Source organism: Malaclemys terrapin, chromosome 11 (genome assembly GCF_027887155.1).
Source record: "Malaclemys terrapin pileata isolate rMalTer1 chromosome 11, rMalTer1.hap1, whole genome shotgun sequence".
NCBI lineage: Eukaryota > Metazoa > Chordata > Testudines > Emydidae > Malaclemys > Malaclemys terrapin.
This window is the reverse complement of record NC_071515.1, coordinates 15290898-15306159: the sequence shown is the minus strand read 5'-3', so window position 1 is coordinate 15306159 and position 15262 is coordinate 15290898. Positions and strand designations below refer to the sequence as shown.

Genomic DNA, 15262 nt, shown 5'->3' with positions numbered 1-15262 from the left:
GAAAGGAAGGATTATCCTCCCCATTTTGCAGAGAGGGAACCTGAAGCACAGGGAGATTAAGTGATTTGACCAAGGCCTCAACAGGAGTCTGTGGCAGAGCTGGGAATTGAATCTGGATCTCCTGACACCCAGTCCAGCTTGCTAACTACAAGAAAATGCTCCTGTTCTATATCCAAAGCCTCTGAGCTGGATACAAATTTTCAATATTCTTAGTGAATTATGGGGAAAACAACTCTGTGTTCCTCTGGCTGCAATCCAGTTGCTTTTCCAACCCCATTAAAACTTTACCTCTCGTATTATAATTGGATATAAGATCAATGGTCAATGTCTTTTATGAGCATATACATTCTGTTACAAGTAGTTGTGTTAACAAGCCATCCAGGTGTCTTAATAGATAAGCTAAAACATGTCCAAATTGTCTGATCTGCATCTGCCCTAATCATTTACTTAGTCTGATGACAGACTAAGCACCTGCGATCAGCAAGTGAGTTTACTGAGATCATCACCAAAGCTTAGTCTTACTACTTCTATGAAGAATGCAAGATGCCCTGAAAGGGTTACAAGCCTGTAATTTCATAAAAGGGAATTTATGACATTAGCAGTCATTATAGGGACCTACAGATGAAATTACATGCCTGGCAATTACCCTTACAGTGACTTTTCATATATCCACTCTATAACATACACAGTAGTTTAAAAAAAAATATTGGAAGCTGCAGTATCATATAAGATGATAATTCAAAGAGTCACCGTCAGTCATTAAAATAAGTACATTACTCAGTATAACGGGCCAGATTCTGATTCCCTTACATTGTGGTACTACACGACTAGCCCAACTGATATCAATGGGTCTATGTCTATGTTAAGGAACTATTCAATATAATATGGTAGAATCTAGTCCTGTGCTGGCAGACAAAGGGGACACCTCTACAGAAGTCACCAAGGGGCACTTTGAAATGTATTTCAGCAAAAAGGAAACCAGTGGCCATAACACTTCACTTTTAAATAGAAGATTTCAAAGCAATCAACACGGAGGGTTATGAAAGGCTCATGGGGGAGCCTCAGCATAATATTTTATTTTTAATGCAATATATTTCGCTGCAGTCAACATGAAGAGTGTTTGAACAGGGAAGTGGGGACTATATGGCATACAGCAAACAGAATTATTTTTAAAAGGCACTTTTAGTCAAAGCAAGCACACTCTCATGCCAATTGCAAATCAGCGCTGCTGGCTGTTGAACATCACAACTGTACACTTTGAAGGATTAAGAGTTTCTGACATCAAAACAAAAGCTGTGGAAAAAACAGACAAATAAATCTCACAGAGCAAACAGTTATGAACCATACACCAAGCATGTCATGAAAAAGCAGATTGCTTTAGATGGTATCGTGAGCAAGCTTGCGTAATAACAATTGGAACCCAACCAACAAGTGATACTGTATAACAAGCCAATCGATCAGTCCCAGTGACATTCCAGGATACAGAAGTAGCAGCATCAACAGCAACAATAAAAGCTGACAGGTGCAGAGGAGCACCCGGTTTGGAGAGATGTATTTCTTAGGGGAGGATTTATTAAAGGGAATACTCTATATCTGAGTAAAGAGGAGTGGATAGAAGTTGATAAAAGTACAGGTAGGAACTGAAGAGAAACAATTAAATGAAAAAAGAGCCCCATTCAATTACATCACATGAAGGCAGACAACTAAATATTGACAGTGCTTGTATACAAATGCAAGAAGTCTAAATATTAAGATGGACTTGAGTGCCTGGTATTAACTGAGGATATTGATATAATAGGCATCAGAGAAACTTGGTGGAACAATGATAATCAATGGGACATGGGTATACCAGGATAAAAAATACACCTCTACCCCTATATAACGCTGTCCTCGGGAGCCAAAAAATCTTACCGCATTATAGGTGAAACCGTGTTATATCGAACTTGCTTTGATACGCCGGAGTGTGCCGCCCCACCCTCCCGGAGCGCTGCTTTACTGCGTTATATCTGAATTTGTGTTATATCGGACCGCGTTATATCGGGGTAGAGGTGTATATAGGAATGACAGAGTAGGTCGCGCTGGTGGGGGAATGGCGTTGTATGTGAAAAAACCTAATCAAATATAGAAAAAATCTTAAATGAAACAAATTATACCATAGAATCTCTACGGATAGAAATTCCATGATTGAATAATAAGATCATAGCAGTAGGAATATACTACTGACCACCTCACCAGGATGGTGATTGTGAAGTGCTCAGGGAGATTGCAGAGGTTACGAAAACAGAAAACTCAATAATAATGGGGGATTTCAACTAACCCCATATAGATTGGGAATATGACACCTCAGGACAGGATGCAGAGATAAAATTTCTAGAGACCATTAATGACTGCTTCTTGGAGCAGCTAGTCCTGGAACCAACAAGGGGAGAGGCAATTCTGGATTTAGTCCTAAGTGGTGCACAGGATTTGGTCCAAGAGGTTAACCTTATAGTAACCATAATGTAATTAAATTTAACATCCCTGTAGGGGAGAAAATACCAAAGAAACCCACCACAGTAACATTTAACTTCACAAAGGGGAACATCACAAAAATGAGGAGGCTAGTTAAATGGAAATCAAAAGGAACACTCACAAGAGTGATATGCCTGCAAGCTGCATGGAAACTTTTAAAAAACACCGTAAAAGAGGCTCAAACTAAATGTATACCCCATTTATTTTTGTAAAAAGTAAGAGTTCCAAAAAATGCCACCATGGCTAAATGGAATAAAAGAGGCGGTCAGAGACAAAAATACGTCTTTGAAAAATTGGAAGTCAAATCCTACTCAGGAAAATAGAAAGGAGCATAAATTCTTGCAAGTCAAGTGTAAAAGTATAATTAGGAAGGCCAAAAAAGAATTTGAAGAGCAACTAGCAAAAGACACAAAAACCAATAGAATTTTTTGTTAAGTATATCAGAAGAAGGAAGTCTGGTAACCAATCGGTGGGGACAGGGAGCCATCGAGGTGCTGAAGGAGCACTCAAGGAAGACAAGCTATATGAATTCTTTGCATTGGTCTTCACTGCAGACGACGTGGGAGAGATTCCCACATCTGAGCCATTCCTTTTAGCTTACAAATATGAGGAACTGTCCCAGATTGAGGTGTCAATAGAAGAGGTTTTAGAACAAACTGATAAATTAAACAGTCGTAAGTCACCAGGGTCAGATAGTATTCACCCAAGAGTTCTGAAGGAACTAAAATATGAAAATGCAGAACTATTAACTGTGATATGAAAACCTATCATTTAAATCAGCCTCTGTATCAGATGACTGGCAGATAACTCATGCGAGGCCGATTTTTAATAAAATGCTCCAGAGTTGATCTTGGCAATTACAGGCTGGTAAGCTTAACTTCAGTACCAGGCAAATTAGTTGAAACCATAGGAAAGAACAGAACTGTCAGACGCATAGATGAACACAATATGTTGGGGAAGAGTCAACTCAGCTTCTGAAAAGAGAAATCATGCCTCACCAATCTATTAGTATTCTTTGAGGGGGTCATCAAACATGTACAAGGAGGATTCAGTGGATATAGTGTACTTGGACATTCAGAAAGCTTTTGACAAGGTCCCTCACTGAGGACTCTTAAGCAAAGTATGCAGTTATGGGATAAGAGAGAAGGTCCTCTCATGGATCAGTAATTGGTTAAAAGATAGGAAAGAAAAGATAGGAAAAAATGCTCCATTTTCACAGTGGAGAGAGGTTAACAGTGGCATCCCTCAAGGATCTGTTTTGGGACCAGTGCTGTTCAACATATTCATGAATGATCTGGAAAAAGGAGTAAACAGTGAGGTGGCAAAGTTTTCAGATGATAAGTTACTCAAGATAGTTAGGTCCAAAGGAGACAGCAAAGTGTTACAAAAGGATCTCCCAAAATCGGGTGACTGAGCAACAGAATGGCAGATGAAATTCAATTGTGATAAATGCAAAGTAATGCTAATTGGAAAAAAAATAATCCCAACTACAATTACAAAATGATGGGATCTAAATGAGCTGTTACCACTCAAGAGAGAGATCTTGGCATCATTGTGGATAATTCTCTGAAAACATCTGCTCAATGTGCTGAATCACTCAAAAAAGCTAAGCGAATGTTTGGAACTATTAGGAAAGGGCTAGATAAAAAGGTAGAAAATATAATTCCACTATATAAATCCACTGTACACCCACACCTTGAATATTGCATGCTGTTCTGGTTGCCCCACTTCAAAAAAGCTATATTAGAATTGGAAAAAGTATAGAGAAAGGCAACAAAAATGATTAGGGATACGGAACAGCTTCCACATGAGGAGAGATTAAAAAGACTGGGAATGTTCATCTTGGAAAAGAGAGGACTGAGAAGAGACATGATAGAGGTCTATAAAATCATGAACGGTGTGGAGGAAAGTGAATAAGGAATTATTTACCCCTTCATATAACACATGAACCAGGGGTCATCTAATGATATTAATAGGAAACAGGTTTAAAAAAAAACATAGGGAAGCACTTGACACAATGCTGCATCACCTTGTGGAACCACTGCCTTGGGAAATTGCGGAGGCCAAAAGTATAACTGGGTTCAAAAAAGACTGAGATAAATTCATGGAGCTCAGGTCCATCAATGGCCATTAACCAAGATGGTCGGGGACGCAACCCCATGCTCTGGGTGTCTCTAAACTTCTGACTGCTAAGAGCTGGAACTGGACAATCGGGATGGATCACTCAATAAAGTGCCCTGTTCTGTTCACTCCCTCTGAAGAATCTGTCTCTGGTCACTGTTGGAAGATAGAATGGACCTCTGGTATGACACAGTATAGCCATTCTTATGCTCTTAAAAAGTGACCCTTAATTCATGAAATCCCGATAAGGCTGTAAATTTATATATTTCATGCTGTTTCGTGTACCCTGTGCTAGGTAATAACTTGAGAGGACTCCATGTATCTGAAACTGAACTGGCTCATTATTAAGAGAATTATTTTCAGAGATGCTCCAACTGCAGCCTAACTTTCCAATGCAACCTCTAAACTCTTCCTGCAACCTGTGCTCCTCCCTCCAAGTTCCATGCAGTTTGCCATACTCATCTTCTTTCGTGTACATTTTTGCTACAACAACGTTCTCTAAAACAGAGGACTCCATATGCACCTGTTAAATCCCTTCTCCGCTTAGACATCTTACAACGTGGCCTTAATTAGTTGAACTAGAGGGAAACATCCAAACCTGCACAGCTCTGGGATCACTCCTTAAGTCCTTATTTGGGCAAAACTCCGATTAATAATTTCAAACGAGAGGTTTACCTGAAAAAAAATTAACGGAGCCAACCCTGTAAAAACAGTCATGTGGGCAGATCCTTATGGCAGCATGAAGTTCCTTTTGCAGATTCATGACCTTCAGGATTGCATGTGCTTTTGGGAATATCCAAGTTAAACAACATATTTATTTTCCTCCACATCCTATTAACAAGGGCATAGTGGGCCATGTACAATATAAACAAAGCATAACAATGGAGGGAAGGGATGGGAGAAACCTATGGTGTTCATTGCAACAGCACCATTTAAACATATATTATGCTGGAAACGTTGTCTGAAGACCTTCTCAAACCTGGCAGGAGCAGTATTATATATGTATGTTTAACCTTTGTATAAAATGCAGGAGTATTGCGAGCAACAAAATAATCTGCATTTCACAGCTGGTGTCAACATCAACCAGTAGATTTAAGGTCAAATATTAAATGAACATTTTATGTGAGATCCATTGACAGAGCAATGAGACACCCTTACAATGGGGGGAGAGAGAGAGATTGATTTCTAAAAAACTACATTAAAAGTCTGATCCTGAGAAGGTTCTGGTCTGCGGTCCATGAGAATATTGAAATTCAACACCTGGCATGATCAGCCCCCCACAAATTGCAGGGATACAAAATGCAATCAGAATATAATTTGACTGGACAGGGTTGCACAGAGGTCTGACTTTTTGTGTCTCCACTGGTACCCGAAAGTTCGCTACAAGGTGTGATTTGATGATGAAACATTAAAGGGGAAGAGCCAGTGCTAAAAAGGCGAAATCATAAACCTTGGATGCTTCCATGATCCTTATGCCCACCCTACGGATGTTAGGATCAGCTCTGACTAACCCATCATCGAAACCTCTTCACTGCAATGGTTTCCTCACTGAGGAGATCATTGGAAGTGCAATTACTAACAGGATCTTCTAATATACAATCACTCTCTGAATCAGCACTTATTGCCAGTAAGAAGTCAAACACACACTGCAAACAGTTGGGACACAGATAAATTGAGTAAGCCATTTTTGAATGTTAGCATGAATAAGGATCAGCCTGGTATTTATTATAATCATACCCCTCATCCTAACCCAGTTTAATAACCACATACAGAGATAAACCTGTACTACATCTAGTCTTTACTCACATATATATAACATTAAATATACTTAGGCTTGGCAGAATTTCATGTTTATTTTTTTTATAATTTTGATGGATAATATGGATGTTTAATTTTAAGCTTCTTTAATTTTTAGTGAGTTACATTTTCACAGTTGCACGAAATTTGGTGTACTAAGCATTTTTTGTATTTTTATCAATTTAAATTTTCACCGTTGCAGAAAATTACGGGAGCGTCAGACAATAATGATTTAATGACAGTCTCTAATTAACATTCTTGGGCAGTACTTTCCTTACTTTGCCTATCTGTAGATTTCTGTGATCATAGATGGAAATATTTTTTTGTCGGTTTGAGTGTGCCAGGTGAAATCGACGTGTATCGATAAACATCGAATCTTTCCAAGTCTAAATATACTATAGTGTATATAGACAAAGCTTCTTTTACTGTTTGATTATGCAGCTGTGCAAATGCCATCATTCTTCATTTTGTAAATACACAACATAAATGGCTGTCCAGAAATCTTGGGACTTCAACAAGATAAGACCAGTGAGCAGCTGAGTAGATCCCAGACAGGCATGCAGTGGGAGGATGTTAGAGGAAGAATTTGTACTGCTCCAACAGAGCTTAGAAAGCCTGTCCCATAAATGTCTTCTCTAGCTGCTGGGGTCCTAAGAATTGCAAAAGAGAAGATCACATCTGGGCACCTTACAAGCTCCACCAAAGTAGGGTCAAAGTAAGCAACGCTGGTTGGGAATGGGGAGGGCCAGTGCTTCTCCTGTGCCCTCAGGAGCTCTGCAGCTGTGGGGGGATGCCTCATGAGTTTGCTGGGGCTGCCACTCGTTCCGCAAGTCAGACATCTCTCCTCCTGCCAGCTCCTCAAGCTTAGTTTGAACTTTAACAGCCCTCCTGGCTGCAGACTCTTTCTCTTTCTCTTAATACACCAAAATTTCGTGCAACTGTGAAAATGTAACTCACTAAAAATTAAAGAACAAAACAGGCTGCTCCCTAAGGTAGAGAGGCACAACTCGAGCCAGCTTGTTCTAGGCTGACTCTTTGCAGATTAACTGCTGAGCAGTCAGATTGCACACTTTGATCAGAGCCCCCTCGCCTGCAAGTAGGACCAGGAAACCCTCTACCATTTAAAGTGACAGCTTGTAATTTTAACACAGTTTTCAATACGCCACACAGACCTTCTCTTCAGCCAGGGCTGATGCTTAGGAGACCCTCGCTTCCTGTACATCCCCAGAGACAGAAGGGAAGTTAAAGCTGAACCGGAGTGATTTTGGTCAGGTTTGGGCTAGTTTAGCCTAGAGAGACTGCTGTGGCGGTAGAGTCCTCTGCCATATTGGACTTTACTGCATCATTCTGATGGCCTTGCTGAATAATCTAAGCCAAGTCTAATACTAGGAGGGCTTTGCCTACAAAGTGCATAGTACACGATATAGAATCACTTATATAACACCATACATTATCCAGGAGCTTTACTAACCTTGCACAGGGCCTGGTGCTGCTCCATAGAAGACAACAGCAAAACTCCTATTGCCTTCAGAAGTGCAGGATCAGACTCATAGGAAGATAAGATGGTTTTACGGAGAAGGAAGGCAGACAGGTAAGGGAGACTGGGAGACTCCAAGGAAGAAATGGTACGTAGGTCCCTAACTCCCATTAAAAGTCAGTGACAGGCCTCCATCTGCCATTTGTGATTTTGAAAATGTCCCCTATAATTAAATATAAGAACATACGTATAGTTTGAATGGGCCAAATTCTCCTCTCAGTTACCCCCGGTGCAATGTCCATGACTCCAGCAGGGTAGCTTAGGTGTAACTCAGAGCAGAGCTTGGTCCATTATACAGACTCAGCCCTAGTAAATCCAATGTGTATAATAAGAGACCTTTCTCACATTGGTTAGGGATTGTTTGCTAAGGTCTCTAAACTCTCAAACAGACGGCAACTCAGAGCCCTGAGCAATAATGTATCCGTATCCTTCTGCGAGAAAATTGGCATAACAGAAAATGAGCTCTCACGCATTGGTAACAAATAAAAGCACTCTGGGACAGAGGAAAGGAGACTTCTTGTCCAAAAATTCCGGGGGTGAAGATAACACATGGAACAGCTTCGTGAGTTAAAGAAAGTGCTGCATTGCAGCAGAAAAGTCTCTAATAGGTTCATAAAGTATTAGGACTGCTGCTAACATAGGCATCCACAAAGGAGTGTAGCCAAGGAGTGCGTGGAAATAAAAGTATGTAGAGGGAGATCTTTTTAAAGAGCTTCTCAGATGTAACCCTGAGTTATACGTTTGTCCCCTGAGATTCCTTACCTTCAGGAGGTGGGCACCTTTGCTGTTTTTTTACTTTATTGCCAAGCATTACTTTCTGTAGCTATCATTTGTCTCCCAGTTCCTGAGGGCAGTTGTTGAGCAGAGCTGCATTTTGTACAGCTCGTGATCGAGATGTTGCAAGTCTGGGCTGTTCAGACATTTTTATTTGATTTTTGTTGTACTTTTTTGTACGTTTCAAAGTACCACCCGTTCAGCGCCAGACGCTCTTTGAGTCTTTCACAGTTGGCACAGGTTGCTTAAGAAAAGTCAAACTCTTTGATTTCAAAGGAGCCCTGTCTGAAGTCTGCTTCCATAAGGAGCTTGTATGACAATTTAAGGCTCCAGTTCAGAACAGCATTCCTATTCAGGAGAGCACTGAAGCATGTACTTAAGTCCCATTGAAGTCAAAGTGCACTCTGGGATAATTAAAAGGGATGAGCTGAAGCAGGTGTCTAAGTGCTTTCCTGAAATACTGAGGCCCCAATCCTGCAAATTCTTAGGCCTAGTCCACACTTGAACGACTACTGGTATTAGAGGGGCGATTTAGTATAGACCATTAAAGATCCTGTGGCACTTTTGGCAAGAGGAGTTTGTCCCACTGTCCTGGTCAAACATTTCTCTCCCTTCATTGTTCTACAGAGTGCTATTAATCTCTTACTGCTTGTATAGACCAGCCCTAATGTACAGTTATACCAGTATAAAGATGCCTTATACCAGTATAGTTATTCCCCTTCCCTACAGGAATAAGCTATACTGGTATAAGCACTTTGATACTGGCATAACTGCGTCTACACTAGCAGGGTTGTACCACTTTAACTATAACACTATAGTTTAAAGCGGTAGAACTTGTGTGTAGACATTACTCATGTGATTAATTTGTGAGCTTCATGGGACTACTTATGCACGTAAAGTCAAACATGTGCATAAGCATTTGCAGGATCAGGGGCCTAATTTTCCATGGCAATTTATTATTATTTTAAATAAAGTTGTACTTATTCTAAACAGTATTACCAGTGAGCAGATGTGCTGTAATAACTTCCCTGCTCCAGGTGTCCCTAAACCACTGACTCACAGAAGTTGGGATGGATGACTGGGAATGGATCACTCAATAAATTGCAGTGTTCAGTTCATTTCCTCTGTAGCATCTGGCACTAGCCATTGTTGGAAGACAAAATACTGGGCTAGATGGACCATTGGTTTGACCCAGTAAGGCCATTCTTATGTTCTCAATGTGACTAGTTTTCTATTCTTGAGTACAAACATCAACTTCTCTCAAAGTAGAATGGGAGGGAGGGAGCATGTTTATCTGACTATTCCTAGGAAGCTAAAGGAAGTCAAGGGAGGCCTGACTTACTCTGATAATAACTTCTGCTTACCACAGCCATACCATGCAGCAGAATCATCAAACAGGCATATGAAGCTAGGATATTTCAAGCCAATGTAGGATCTCATGGATATTAATCTGCAGAGCTGGCAGGAATATATCATCATCTTTTCTTTTTAATAACACGAAGCTTGCTTAATAACAGGAATCATCAGTAAAGAAAACTTGAAATGATAATCTCTCCTCCCCTTGCCCCACTAAAAATATAATATAATTCTACCTAGGGCTAAAGCTGAATACACTTTCAAGGGAGAGAGGCACCTTTTGTTGTCAGAAGCAACTGGCATCATCTAAATAGCTTTAACTCCCTGAGATAACTATGTGGAGGAAGAACTGAAGTTGCTCTGCAATATATTGACTCAACTGCACAGGATTTTCTTAAAGACTCATTCACTGCAGAAATATGATTTGCTACATGGTTCTGTCTACGAAACTAGACGTACAGGTCATTCCCACAGTGAGGAGATAGCGAGGGATGATAAAAGAATTAAATCCAATTGTCAGATACAATCGAACTAGGAATTTACAGCCTGCACTATTCAATTCTTCCACAAGATCAGTTGCTAACGTGTTCTGAAAATGCCTACAGTTCAGTGAGCTAACATGGAGGCTGGGGATTCTGCACTGTAGCCTGACCCCTGGCCTTCAATTTGGGGTTGGTTTCACCCATCAGGCTTTATGTGGGTGAAGAGAATGTCCCCCTTGGTGGATTTCCTCTGCATGAAAGAAGAGAAGGACTAAGTTATTCTAAAGCACATGTCCTTCCTCCCTGCTCTCTGAGAGCCTGTCTTCACTGCAGAGTTAATTTAAGTTATAATTTTGCCCTGAATTTGAGTCCCATCCACACACAAAAAGCCTTAACTCGAGCACGATGGTGCCTTTAACTCAAGTTGGCCGGCTCAAGAAGTGGGTACAGGTTACAGCTCAAATTAACACAACTCGTCAACAGCTAACACAATAGCTCTGTGCTGCTCAAGTGTTATTTTGCAGTATGCCAGTGTCACGCAAGATAAGTTAACTCCTCCTGAGTTAGCCTAAGTGTAGATAACAAGTCAGTTCTGCAGTGGAGACGTAGCCTCAATGAGATACAAAATTAAAGGAGTTAAAACAGAACTGGACAAAATGGGTCAAGGAAATAATATGGAAAGGAAACAAATTAGTGATCAGTGAGATAAAACTTTAGATTCACCAGTTTCAAAGAATATGCAGGCTGGGCTTTAAGCTACTCCAGAATGGTATGTGATTCATAAAGAGAGAATGATGGAGCCGGAGGGGGGAAAAAATCAAAAGCGAAACAAAGTACATATTGACTTTGAAATGCCCAGATTCAGTTCCAGTTTTAGCAGTTTCATTTCAGCCCTTCATTCTCCCAAGGCAAATAAATGGGATACTGTGTCTTTACTGCTTGGAGATTTGGGGGATGGGACCTTTAAAGCCAACGTGTCTGCTGTGGATGGACATTAAAGATCCTGTGGCACTTTTTGCAAGAGGAGTTTGTCCCACTGTCCTGGTCAAACATTTCTCTCCCTTCATTGTTCTACAGTGTGCTATTCATCTCTTACTGCTTGTCCCACCCCAGAGATAGCTGTATATCAGGTGTTTGAAATGAGCGACAGTATATAAATGTGTAAAATGGCAGTAATAGTGAAACACACAAAGTAGGAATCTAAAAATTGTATTCCCTTCCTCTGCTGGGAATAGGGTTGCCAGCTGTCCAGTTTTCAACCAGAATGCCTGGTCAAAAAAGGACCCTGATGGCTCTCCATTGGGCTGATAAAAGTCCAGTTGGCTGGGTTTGCCGGGTCTCTACCTGGCTCCGTGTGACTTCCCAGAAGTGGCAGCATGTCCCTCAGCTCCTAGGTGGAGGCGCGGCCAGGGGGGCTCCACATGCTGCCCCCGCCCTGAGAGCTGCTCTGCAGCTCCCAATGGCCAGGAACCATGCCGTTTGGAAGCTGCGGGGGCAGTGCCTGCAGATGGAGGCAGTGCACAGAGCTGCCTGGCCATGCCTCTGCTTAGGAGCTGAGGGACATGTCGCAGCTTCTGGGGAACCCCCTGAGATAAGAGCCCCCTGGAGCCCGCACTCGAACCCCCTCCCCTGCCCCAACCCTCTGCCCAGCCCTAAGCCCCCTCCTACACCCAAACTCCCTCCCAGAACCTGCACCTCGCACCCCCTCCTGAGCCCCCTCCCAAACCCAAACTCTCTCCCAGAGCCCGCACCCCACATCCCCCTCCCACACCTCAACTCCCGGTCCCAGCCCTGAGCCCTCTCCCACACCCAAACTCCCTCCCAGAGCCAGAACCTCATCCCCCTGCCCCAGCCCAGAGCCCCCTTCCACACCTTGAACCCCTTATTTCTGGCCCCACCCTGGAGCCTGCAGCCTCAGGCCAGAGCCCGTACCCCCTCTATACCCCACCCCCTGCCTCAGTCCAGAGCCCCCTCCCACACTCAGAACCCCTCAGCTCCACCCCCCAGCCCAGAGTCCCTTCCTACACCCCAAACCCCTCATCCCTGGCCCACCTCAGAGCCTGCACCTCAACCTCCTGCCCCAGCTCGGTGAAAATGAGCGAGTGAGTGAGGGTGGGGGAGAGCGAGTGACAGACGGAGGAGGGATGGAGTGAGCGGGGGGGGGGGGGGGGGGGGGGGGCTCAGAGAAGGGCAGGGCTGACTCCAGGCACCAAGCAACCAAGCATGTGCTTGGGGCAGCACCTGGTAAGGGGCGGCCAATCTTGGGGGGGGGCGGGGGGCAACGCGGCGCGGCGCTCGGCGGTTCCGTCAGCGCGGCACTCGGGGGGGGGGGGAGTATGGCGGCGTGGTGCTCCGCAGGGGGTGGGGGGTGTTTGGCGGTGTGGCGCTCAGCGGGGGGTGTTTGGTGGTGCTCCACGCAGGGGGGGCTTCAGCACTGCAGCGCTGTGCAGGGGGTGGAGGTGTTCGGCGGCGCGGTGCTCGGTGGGGGGCGGGGGTGTTCGGCAGCGGGGCGGGGGGCGTTCAGCAGTGTGGCGGGGGGGCAGGGGCTATTCGGCGGCATGGCGCTCCATGGGGGTGTTTGGCAGTGCGGCGCTCGGCGGGGGCGAGGGGTGTTCGGCAGCGTGGCGGGGGGCGGGGGCTGTTCGGCCGTGCTCTGCACGGGGGGGTTCAGCAGCACGGCACGGGGGGTGTTCGGCAGGGGGGCGGGGGCTGTTCGGCGGCGCGGCGCTCGGCGGGGGGTGTTCGGCAGTGCTTTGCGCGGGGGGGAGGTTCAGCAGCACGGCAGGGGGTGGAGAGTGTTCAGCAGCTCAGCGGGGGGCTGCAGTTGTTCGGTGGCATGGCACTCGGTGGGGGGGGGGCGTTACAGCGGGGCGGCACTTTTTTTTGCTGCTTGGGGTGGCAAAAAAGTTAGAGCCGGCCCTGGAGAAGGGGCAGGGTAGGGGCAGGGTACCAATCACAGTGAAGAGATAACCAAACAGTTCTTGGTTCTCCAGTTACCAAAAACCATTGGGAGAGGTTGTAGGAGGAATTTAGTAAAGTAAGGACTTCTGGGTAGGAGGTAATTCTCTAGCTCTCTGCTAAACCATTTGGAGTTTGGTGCCTCTCTGCTCGCTCTGCCATGTCTTATTACTCACAAGGGCTTGTAACGGTAGCACCAACCAGACAGGTGCTCTTTAAAGGCCGTTTTCTCTCCATCACCATCAATGCAAGTAGAGGAGAAAGCAAGGCAGAAGCCACTGGGGATTCCAGTGTGGGGAAGGGACCAATTAGCTCTGCAGCATGTTTCCTTCCAGTTTGATGAAACCCTTTCACAGTTACACTACAATGCCTGGGCTCTGTAGATTAGGCTTTTAACCACAGGGTTTAATAACAGCTAGGTGAAACTGGGCTGAGCATGGCTTGTCCTTCTCTGAAGTATGTTCAGCACTGGTTCAGATACAACCATTGCTAACATATGATGGCAACATTTCCTCATGTAAAGAAGGCCTTTAAATACTAACTTCTTAGTAACCCAAACTTTTCTTTATGGTCAATTAATACTCATTGCCAACTAATTAAAGTTAAGTGACTGGAAGCAATACAATTCATTATAACAAAGATTGTTAATATGTAACTTTGTTTCAAAAATCAGAATCCTAATAACCTGTGCTACACATGACAGTATGTAAAAGAATCTTCCTATTCCTGAATATTGGCGTTTGTAGGGGATTCAGATTTAAAGCCACAGATGATCAAAAACTCATGAGAACTACTGGGTACTTTTCAAAGATGGTTCATATGTGAGCACTTTCCATTTGAAAGATTTTTATCTATTTTTTCTCCTCCCTGACATTAGTCTTTGCAATTGTACTAGCACTAGGGCCTTCCTCTGAAAAGTTAGGTGGGCAAAACAGGTCCTCAAAAGGGAATTTCCAATGCAACTTTAACTGTGGAGCTGTGACTCAGATTCCAAGGCCAGAAGGAACCATTGTGATCATCTAGTCCAACCTCCTGTATAACACACGCCCTAGGATTTCCCCCCAATATTCCTAGAGCAGACCTTTCAGAAAAACATCCAGTCTTGATTTAAAAATCACCAGTAATGGAGAATCCCACCACGACCACTGGCAAATTGTTCCAATGCTTAATTATCCTCGCTGTTAAAAAATTACACCTTATTTCCAGTCTGAAATAGTCTAGCTTCAGCTTCTAGCCACTGGATCATGTTATACCTGCTAGACTGAAGAGCCCACTATTAAATATTTGTTCCCCATGTAGGTACTCACAGACTGGAATTAAGTCACTCTTTAACCTTCTCTTTGTGAAGCTAAATAGACTGCGCTCCTTGAGTCTCTCACTAAAAGGCAGGTTTTCTAATTCTTTAATCATTCTTGTGGCTGTACTCTGAACCTTCTCTAATGTAGCAACATCCTTCTTGAATTGTGGGCACCTGAACTGGATGTAGTATTCCAGCAGCAGTCTCACCAGAGGCTACTTTCTTACCAGTGCTTTCTTAATACTCCACAGTTATAAGTGAGATAACCTGGCTTTCCTGAAACATTAAGCATGTGTAAAAGCCTCAGTTCCTCACATGGCCAGTAGAATAATAAGTGATGTGTTACCCGCCCCTCCCTGCTACCACTGACCTCTTGCCAACACAATTACAATTGGGAAGGTATATTGTGTAGTGCATGCACTCTCTCCA

At 43.7% G+C, this 15262-nt stretch overlaps 1 protein-coding gene across 1 annotated transcript in view; it reads right to left on the bottom strand.

Moving 5' to 3' along the window:
* The window catches only part of ERBB4 (erb-b2 receptor tyrosine kinase 4), a 978527-nt gene that overhangs the window by 38408 nt on the left and 924857 nt on the right, over positions 1 to 15262 (bottom strand). The window lies entirely within an intron of this gene.